The following is a 10,269-nucleotide window of genomic DNA, read 5'->3' as shown; positions in this document are numbered from 1 at the left end:
CACATCATTTACAAATCAGTTTAATGCTGGGCATATCGAGCCGCTGGCTCGATGCCGGCGCGACCCCGCTCGTCCGCGTGCATCGATTCCCGCTCGTCCCCACGGGCAGTTCCTTATTAGCCACTCGTTTCTTCCATTATCCGCCCGCAGGGATTGAGCGCAGAGTCGATCCGCCGCAGTGATCGGACAGGTTGAATATTATCAATCGAGCCATCAGCGGCTCGATTGATAACAATTGCGCCGTGTATGCCCAGCATAAGACCTGTTTGTACCTGGCAGTAATGTCAATTTGTATTAATTTTGCAGTTTTTACTGGAGTTCTTATTCAGGCTGTGTAATAGGAAAGAATAGTAGAAATAAAACCCCAAACATTTTCTGGATTTTATTTTTTTATAGGCGATGCCTATAAATATACTTTCTGCAGGTTGCTCCATAATCAAATACACCTTTCTCCCCCCCCCCCCCCCCCCCCCCAAAAAAAAAAATCTTTCAAAGACTAGCCTAACACATGCATAGCTCTCAAGTGTCCCTCTCTGGGAGCCCTGTCACTCTTTCCTCCTCATTTGTCCCCCTTTCAGGACTTTGACCCTCTTTCTAATATATATATATTTTAAAATGTCAATACGAAGGAAATGAGCCAGGATAGAAAGGACCAGTGTGGGTTGAATTATAAAACCACATGAAATATTTATGGTATGCGTGACTAGGGGTGTGACGGGGGCGTGACTTACGTGTCCCTCTTACTTATCTCAAAAAGTTGGGCAGGTAAGCATATGGAAGACAATTAAAGTCTACTATAATTTATTGACCGCATGCTTACCACTGAAATACCGCACGTTTTACCAAACTTTATGCATTTTTCCCGTATGTTTTACCACATGTTCGGAAATGCATACACAGCTTTCAGAATTGCTAAAACAAAAAAAAGAAAGAAGAGGAAAATAAATGAGGTATTTTACCAACAAAAAAATATTTACCTCACATAGCTACCAGAAATGAGGCCAATGTGAGCAGAAGACTCTCCAGGATGAGAATCACTTCCTACTGCAATGCCCTAAATATACTGCAACCTGGGAAACCTTCTTAAGAAACTAATAGAACTTTTTCCAGACCTGCACACACTAGAGCAGCGGTGGGCAAACTATGGCCCGCAGGCTGTTGTACTGTTTATCTGGGACCGCATATAAAATAGCATGCAGGAGATAAGGCATTTGTGACATCAGACATCTGTCAGATCTGACAAGATTATGCATGAGTTTTCCTGGTGCGATTCAGACACTACTGCAGCCAAATAGATCAGCCGGGCTGCCAGGCAACTGGTATAGTTTAACAGGAAATAAATATGGCAGCCTCCATTTATTTCTTGCTTCAGGTTCCCTTTAAGGCAAGTTGGAAAGAGGAGCAAATTGAGATGGATGAGGAGGACTGGGAGGATGCTTTTGAAGCGGTCAAAAAAGGTTTCACCTTGTGTGAAAGACAGGCTTACGCAAACATATATAGTACATCACACAAATCTCACACCGGCGAGAATGAGGACGTTATGAAGAGACTATCCTGCAGGTTGCCCCCATTGTCAAACTTTCATTGCCTCCATTTTACATCTTCTGTGGTTCGGTCCACCCATAAAAGACTACAGGATACAGTGGACTTTCTCCACAATCACGTGGGATGCCCTGCACTCTGGATCCTGCTATTTGTCGGATGAGGAGATTCCCTCTTCTGACAAGACTTTCATTTCAGACTTTGCACTCCCCTAGGTTAATAAAAGGTAGATGCTGGCTATCCTCATGTCTCTACACTGCAGGAATGGATTGAGTTAGTGGAAAAAGAACTTCCATACAAAAATCTAATAAATGCCTACAGAGGTTAAGCCAGGGAGATTTCACACGGTCTGGGATAGGCGAGTTAGGAGGGACTCCTGGTCTGGTTGAAGCACCCACCTCCCTGTGTCTTTCTTGGCGTTCCTGTCACTCCCCCTTGCTATGTACATTAGTATTCTTCATCAAAATGTGTAGTCTACAACCTCTGAGTAACATTACTTTGATAATTATGATATTTTCCAGGGTCGGTTCTAGACTTTTTGCCGCCTGAAGCAATAGAATACATTGTAAGCATCTCCCACCTGCTGTCCCCCAGCCAGCATCTGATCACCAGGATGCCAGGTATGTGCTGCTCCGATGGGATCACCAGCCACACGTGAAGTCCTGCTTCCTCTCTGACTACAGTGGTGCCTCATGTGACCCGGCAGCATGTAACAGGTCACATGAAGCACTGCTGTAGCCATTGCCACAGGATGGGCGGTTGGAGATCCCATCGCTGAGAGCAGGTGAGTGAAGCGGCGCTGTGCATCTAGAGAGGCGGAGACAGGGAGTGTGAGGAGGGGAACATTTGGGGAGGGGAGCCGCCTCTTGCCGCCCTCTAATTGATGCCTCCCGGAAGCTCGTGATTCACATTGCTTCATGGAAGAACCACCCGATATTTTCTTGACTAGTTAATGTCTGGATACAGTTAATTTACTAGGCCTTTAGCCTTGGATAAGAAGTCTTGTTTAGATTTAATGAACCGTAAAAGTTGTCAGTTTGAGGACCCATTGGTCCTGTATTGGAATCTCCCTTTTAGGAATGCAACAATGCTAATGCTCTGGTTAAGCATTCAACTGATTTTATCGTCTTTAATTACTCAGCCCTATAATCTGTGATTGTCGGAGGCCAAAAGGCCATCTGGTCCAGCACCAACTACGGTTATAAGGATGGTGGTAAGGACTCCGCCTTGTCAGTCGGATGAGGTTGTGATAAGGGCGTCATCCATTATTGTTGCTTTGTGACGTATTAGCATGCTACGGTCTGTATTGCATAACTACTTGTGTGCTACTGCATTGTTTCTTGCTATTTTGACATTAATACTTGTGTGACTATATTAGCTGCACGTTCATTTCCGACAACACTGACGAGACAAGGCGGAGGAGGGAGGGGTTGTCGGCAGATGGGGCACAGAGGCATGCTCCCTGCTCTGTGCCATGCCTGTGTCCCCTACGCAACTTCTCAGCCACCCTGTCACCACCCAAAATGGCAACAAGCTGCTATATACGAGGGGCAGGGTCATCCCTTACAGGAGAGGCACTCCTGTAAAATGCCCACTCTGGCGTTAGGTACACCCCTTCCACTGCTCTACCTGGCCAGCTCTTCCTTTTCCCCGCCTCCCTGCTCTGTGTTGAGACACACAGAACCAGAGCTGCAGCGCTGTGACCCCAGGGGTTTTTCATTTTTCGCAGATTGCAGGATGCAGCACCGGCAGAGAGTGGCAGTAATGGACATCCAGCCAGCCCCCTGGATCAGGTAGCATGTTTGTTTTTTGTTTCTTTAACAAAACTCTCTAGCTCAGGTTCTTTTTAAAAAGGAAATAAATATGGCAGCCACCAGATCCCTCTCAGTTCAGGTGCCCTTTAAGCCTCCCCTGCAAGAAAGCACTAATTCTTTCTGACTGTTTCAGCTGACTGGATGAGGTGACTGCAAAGCACAGCAGTAGACAGAATTAAAAAACCACTGGAGTAATCAACAAACTGACACACGTGCAGCGCATGTGCTAACAGTAGGGTCAGTAAGATGCTATTAACCGACAAATTTGCTAATTTTAGTGTGCATTGTGTGGAGCTTGGGATTGGGCCAGTTAAACTTACTTCCTGCTGATTTCAAGCTGCATGCAAATCGGCATTAAAATTTGCCTACAAGTCCGAATTATTAGCGTTTCATTCCCCATATAGAAATGCTTAGGAATTCTAACTCTTCTGAGCCTAGTGCTGATAACACCAGCAAGATGGCAGCCCCCCCCCCCCACACACAGCCAAAGTGCCTAACTCACGTAGACAGCAAGCAGGCAGCCAGAACACCTGCATAATATTTCCAAGCCAGAGACTCAGCGCAACAGCCAGGTAGGCAACACTTTAAAAGAAAGTCACTAATGGCAGCTTCCATATTCTTACTTCAACTGACCACTTCAGGACCTCAGGCTTACACCCCTCTAGTGGCCAGGCCATTTTTAATAACATAGGGTGGTGTAGCTGTGTTCACTTCCTTTTAATGTCCTTAACGGGACACACTGCAATTTTTTTTTTATTGAAAGAAGGGAGGCTTTTCCCTCCCTCCCTTCTCCCTCTCCCCTGTGCCGTCCTAAATCGCCATAGGATGGCGATCAGCACTGTTCCCCGCCTCTCATAGGCATCAGCCTATGAGAGGCCACGCAGTACGAGCCGCTCTGAGGGACAGTCCCTCGAACAGCGCTGCAGGAGATAGCAGCGCTGTACAATTGTAAACAAAGGGGAATTCTTTCCCCTTTCGGAGCTAAACAGTCTACTAGATCCCGGCTAGCAGGCTGATCACGGAGCGGAGTACCGTGAACCGGCATAGAACGATCGCGGATTTGCGCACGCGTTCCCTGCTAAACTGCAGCTCCAGGACTTGACACCAATCGGTGCTAGGCGGTCCTGGGGCTGCCGCCACGGTCACGCCGCCCATTGGCGTGACACGGTCGTTAGGTACTTAAGACAAGTTTTTTAGGTGAAGAAGCCTCATCCTATAGAACTATGAGCAAACCACCACAGCTTTGTAAACTATATATCTCTTCGCCTAACGAAATTCAAATACTATCGCTACGCCCTCACTTGACTCGCTCGTTTTGATACTAAACTAAATCTAGCTTTTTTTTTGCACAGAATGCACAAAATCTGATAAGAGACAAGTTTCACATTGATGAACAACTTTATACACATATTTCAAAAACACAGCGAAATACCACAAAGCATTTGGAAAAAGGGCTTCTCTACCCGTTTTTGCACGGACAACGCATCACTGTGAATACAATCTGTAACAAAGTGGGTGATCAGATCTCTGTCTCCACCTAGTGGCCACCGAGACGCAGCGCAGCCAGAATGAATTCAATGCCATTGTCCATCTCTGTAGGCGTAAGTCGGCAGATCCCAAGTGTCCGAATTTTCACAGAAAATCCACGGATTACCATCTGGGCTCTGGGATGTAAAATACAGCGATATCCGCCCCTTGTCACACTCTCGCCAGTCTCATCAAGGAATGAGGGACTTAAATAGGGCTCGCTTAGTAAAAAAAATAAAAACAAAAAAGGAGGGGTTTATCAGACAGCCCAACGAAGCGGAAGAACTTCCACGCAACGCATCGGCGGCCTCCTCAGAACGTGTTCTTGACTTTAGCAGCCGCTAAAACGAGTATCTCTCCTATTTTATTCTGCCAGTTCTTGATGTCTTTGGACACGGAGCACCAAATCTCTCCGTGACGCGGCTCTGCGTTCTCACAGCGTTTATAAATCTCTTCCTGTTGTTCCTGTAGTAGAAATGGAAAAAGATTAGTCCTGCTCCACCAAGTTCAGGCTTATACTTTATTGCAGACTGTGTGGAATATATCACACAGTTTTGGGCAGGGCTGTGGAGTCAGAGCAATTTTGAGTACCTGGAGTCAGAGGTTTCATAAACTTAGGAGTCAGATGATTTTTGTATAAATTCCACAGCCCTGGCTTAGGGTGCTGCCATAAAACATTTTTGCATTGTTCAGTTTTGTTTTTTTATTTCCTGACTGGCTTGGTTTGCAATACCGAATTCCTGTGGTTATATCAGATACTGCCTAACTGGACTGAACTGCAGTCTATGGGCTTATATGTAAATACAATGCAAATGTAATCATTGCAAGCCAGACAAGGCTCTTTGCCTGAGTCACTTGAGGAGGGAGGGGGGACAGAGTGAAGAAACAGGCTTTTGTACTGCACTCTGCATTGAAAGTTAACGTTTTTACACACAGCGAATGCTTTCATATGTTCGTTACTCTACCTAAGAGTAGGTGTATATATATATATATATATATATATATTAGTTTAGGGAGGTCAATCCTACTTTAAAAGGGAACCAGAGACTGGGGGTGGGGAAGAAATATATACCTGGTGCTTCCTCCAGCCCCCTTTGCAGTCGTCCTGCTCTGCCTGGATTCTCAGCAATTTGCCTGTTAAGTCCTTCGGTCTGGGGCATACTGCTCATGCACGGCCCGGCTGCGTGCATGCGCCCCATTGCGCTACTGTCGCTCACAGCATTCTGCTCCGACTGGCCCCAAAGGACTTTATGGGCCAAATTGCAAAGAATTCAGAGGATGGGGAGGGAGCGATCCGCTTGGAGGGGGCTGGAGGAAGCCAAAGGTATGTATAATTTTTTGTTATATATATCTCCCCGCCTCAGGTACACTTTAAGCATTAGCGTGCCATTTTAAGTTATTTTATGCACACATAGTCACATCTAAGGACCCATTTCCACTGGTTGCAGCGTCAGTTTCCGGATTGGATGCAGCACATGTGCTGTTGTGAAGACACAGCCATAAACACTATAGTCACATGCACGACTATAAGGATATGGTTGCGGTCGGCGGAAAACTAGCCGGCAGCAATTATTTTTGGCCGCACACAAATTCGGATGCAGCCTATTGATGTCAATAAGCTGTGATTACGCATCCAAAATAGCGTGCGCAAAACTGCCACACTTTACAGCTAGTGGAAACAGGCCTTATATTGAAACTTTCGGAAAAAAAAAAAAACAAAAAAAATGGAACCACCCCTTGTGGCTACAGAAACAGACTAGTTTCTAGTGCTACATTATACGCATCTGTATTGTGCAGGTTTGCTGCGTAGATAAAATGATTATAGCAAGTCAGCCCAGCCTATCTCACGCCATTTGCAGAGCAGGAAAGGGCGCCTTCTCCCAGCATGCTTTGCTGCATGATTCTGCCCCAACCGCTGCTCTAGCCCTTCGTTAGGTCAAGCAGGAGCTGCCTGCCTGAATCATGTGACTGCACATTTTCATTACACAATACTGTAAACCAGGGGGCAGGTAATGGTTTCGGATGTCAGAAATCCACATTAGGCGTGCAGTAGGACTCACCTCTGTGCCGTGCTGCAGCTCAAACTTATAGAAAGTGGCCCAGGCATCGCCGAGGTCAGAATCGATCTTCACTGTGCGGTGAAACCAATCCCGTGCTTTGGAAATCTTACGCTCGCTCCAGAAGAGCCTGATAGAGAGGAAAAAGCGACAAAAGGATAGTCTCAGTAACATGTGACTGTTGAATTATATGTCTGCCTGGATCAAAGTCGGATTATTACAGTTAGAACTTTTTTTCCAGGCCATTATAACTTTTGAGGAAACTGAAGGAGCAGAGTGTTCTGAACATGCAGATAGGCACCAGTATAACTAGTCAGAACTCTTTACTGAAGAAAAAAATGCAGAGATAAAACATACACCACCATAAGGAAATGCAGCTTACTTAGAACAGAGAATAATGCAGAGTGAATACAGGAAATCACAATACCATAGAGATAATCACCAGATTTTACAGGCAGAGACATCTTGTCGATGCTTTACTATACTGCAATTTAACTAATAATGTTACTACCAACAGCAACAACATTTATAAAGTGGTCTTTAATGTTTAATGACTGTTTCTATTGCCTAAATGAAAGCAGGTAACAGCTTGCACCCCCTCATCAATATTAGAGGGAGGAAGCGGAGCACTCACTTGGCGACCGCCAGCAGCACATGCGGGTCGTGTTCACACTTCTTCAGGGCGTCTACGCTCTTCGTCTTCCGCTGTGGCCGGGCTTCCAGGAATATGGCTTCCGCCCAGAGGATACCTGGAAAAAGACAAAACAGTTCTGTGACATCATGCCGGAACAAGATGGCCGATCGAACGAACAGGAAGCGGAACTGAAAACGAACTTATATCACATTTAAAATGTACAGGTAAGAGCAGCGTCTCGGCTGAGATTTGCACGTACCCAGCTGCCGAGCCACTTAGTAACACAGCAATGGTCAATCATATGCTCGTAAAAATCGGGAGATATTTTACAGCCTGAAAATGGATTGGTCCATTTCCACGCTGCGTAATTATTTTATTATTAGTTAGGCTTTCTATAACGCAGACATCTTCCGTAGCACTATACAGAATACATTGTCTTGTCTCTAACTGTACCTAAGAGGGGCTCACAATCTAATCCCTACCATAGTCATATGTCTAGGTATGTATCATGTAGTGTATGTCCCATAGTCATATGTCCATTGTAGTCTAGGGGCAATTTTACTGGGATGTGGGAGGAAACTGGGGTGTCTGGAGGAAACTCACTCAGATACAGAGAGAACATGTTAACTCCATGTAGATAGTGCCCTGGCTGGCTTACAACCAGGCCAGAGATGTCGTGACATATAATTGCCTAAGTGGGAATAACTTTGCATCTTATTAACTGTAGCTTTCCCAATGCGGATCTTTCTCACCTGAATTGGGACATTCCTGTAGTGCCTTTGCCATCAGGGTATTGGCAATGTTCTTTAATCCAGCTCTGAACTCCAGGCGTACCGACTCCAACCTGCAGGGGGGATAGAGAAGTTATCAGACACTTCATACACACAAGCCTGGAGCTTCTGCACTAGGGAGGGCGAATAATAAGAATACTCGTAATTCTGCTTTGATGCATATGTTAGGTAAAGCCATACAGGCCAGACATGAAGCAGCAGCTCTGAGCATTCCATGCACTGTTTAAACTTTGCACAGAGCTAATTAAAGCATAACTCTGGTGTACCCAAAATACCAAGAGGTACACTAACGCTTAGAGGTTCACCAAAGCTACCGTATATATCAACCGTGTGCCAGCACATAGCTCCGCCCCGTCACAGAAACCAGCCTTTGTTATTTTTTTATGAAACCGAACTATGTCAGTCTATACTCACCACAGCTCAGGGGTTTTGGGGTTCTTCAGGCGACTCTTTTCCAGGATAGCCCGAGCTCTGGTCAGCTGACCCACATTCTCTTCCAATCGGGAGAGCAGAAGCCACAGCGAGATGGAGTGAGGGCATTTCTTCAGCTGTAACAAGGCATAAAGGATAGGATGATGGTCAGAACAATAAATACAGAGAGTCCTCCTAAAATGCAGGTAATACACAAGAGGAAACATACCTTGTAAAACTTGCCGAGGCAGAACATAAGAATACAGCAAGATCCCCAGGATCCGGCACAGGCAGGGATTGCTCGATACAAATACAACACCAACTAACTACACCCCCCCCCCCCCCACACACACACACACACACACACTTTTTCATTAGGGGCAGCGAGGCAGACAAATGCGGCGCTCAAGGCCGATTCCGGATCAATTTCAGCATGAAATTGATGGGGAAACGGCCTGTGGTGTGTGGGCAGCTGACAGATCTCTCTCTTATCAGATTCAATTAGAGAGATATTTGTCTATGCCCTGTTTGGGAGCTGTGATCCCTGCCAAGATGTAGATTTCACATCACTGCCGCACTGCTTGCTCTCGCTGTTCTTGCATCACTGTACATGTTCTAAGCGTTATGACCAGAGTGTCAGTATTGCAACCAGGTAAGTAACCTGTACCACAAATCAGCACTGGCTGTCTCCATAAGATGGGTTTTTTTCCTATATGGATTGTCCTTGTGCAAAGGCAAAGCCCAAACACATGCTAGAATCACCAAATGTGCTTAAAATAGTGGGAATAAGTGCAGGGGGGACTTTGAAGGGGGGGGGGGGTAGATGTGGTGTCCCCCTCCCAAGCCTCGTTAAAGAGAACTCGAGGCGGGGTTCTCACAACGAAATCCCAATACAGAGGCTGGGTCTGCCTATAGAGTCCAGCCTCTGTTGCTAATCAGATCCCCCCTAAATCCCCCCTGCGCTCAGCAAGACTCCATAAATGACAGCCGCGCTGCCGACACGCAGCGTGTCAGCAGCGGCTGTGTTTACCTTTGGAACGTCAGTCTCTGCTCTCCCCCGCCTCCTGCATCGCTCCGGTCCCGCCCGCGTCCCTTCCCTCCCCGCTGATTGGAGGGAAGGGACGTGGGCGGGGTCCGGAGCAATGCAGGAGGCGGGGGGAGCGACCAAGACTGACGTTACAAAGGTAAACACAGCCGCATAGCGCGGCTGTAATTTATGGGGTCTGACTGAGCACAGGGGGGATTTAGCGGCGATCTATATAGCAACAGAGGCTGGGCTCTATAGGCAGACCCAGCCTCTGTATTGGAATTTCATTGTGAGAACCCCGCCTCGGGTTCTCTTTAACCCCTTGTCATCCATGCAGGCCAGTATAGCCAAAATGCAGAGGGCTGGCAGCGTGAGGCTCTGCAGCCTGAGCTATACCAGTCTGCATGAAATGATGTCCATGATATGGTGGGCTCTGGAAGAGAGGGGCTGGCTCCCGGTCCATGAC

At 46.6% G+C, this 10,269-nt stretch overlaps 1 pseudogene; it reads right to left on the bottom strand.

Moving 5' to 3' along the window:
- Nucleotides 1-4,735: 4,735 nt before the first annotated feature.
- LOC137541643 (pre-mRNA-processing factor 6-like) overlaps nucleotides 4,736-10,269 on the bottom strand; it is a 47,064-nt pseudogene continuing 41,530 nt past the window's right edge.

Source organism: Hyperolius riggenbachi, chromosome 12, assembly GCF_040937935.1.
Source record: "Hyperolius riggenbachi isolate aHypRig1 chromosome 12, aHypRig1.pri, whole genome shotgun sequence".
Taxonomy (NCBI): Eukaryota; Metazoa; Chordata; class Amphibia; order Anura; family Hyperoliidae; genus Hyperolius; species Hyperolius riggenbachi.
Note: the sequence above shows the minus strand (reverse complement) of the source record. Positions and strands in the feature narration are given on the sequence as shown.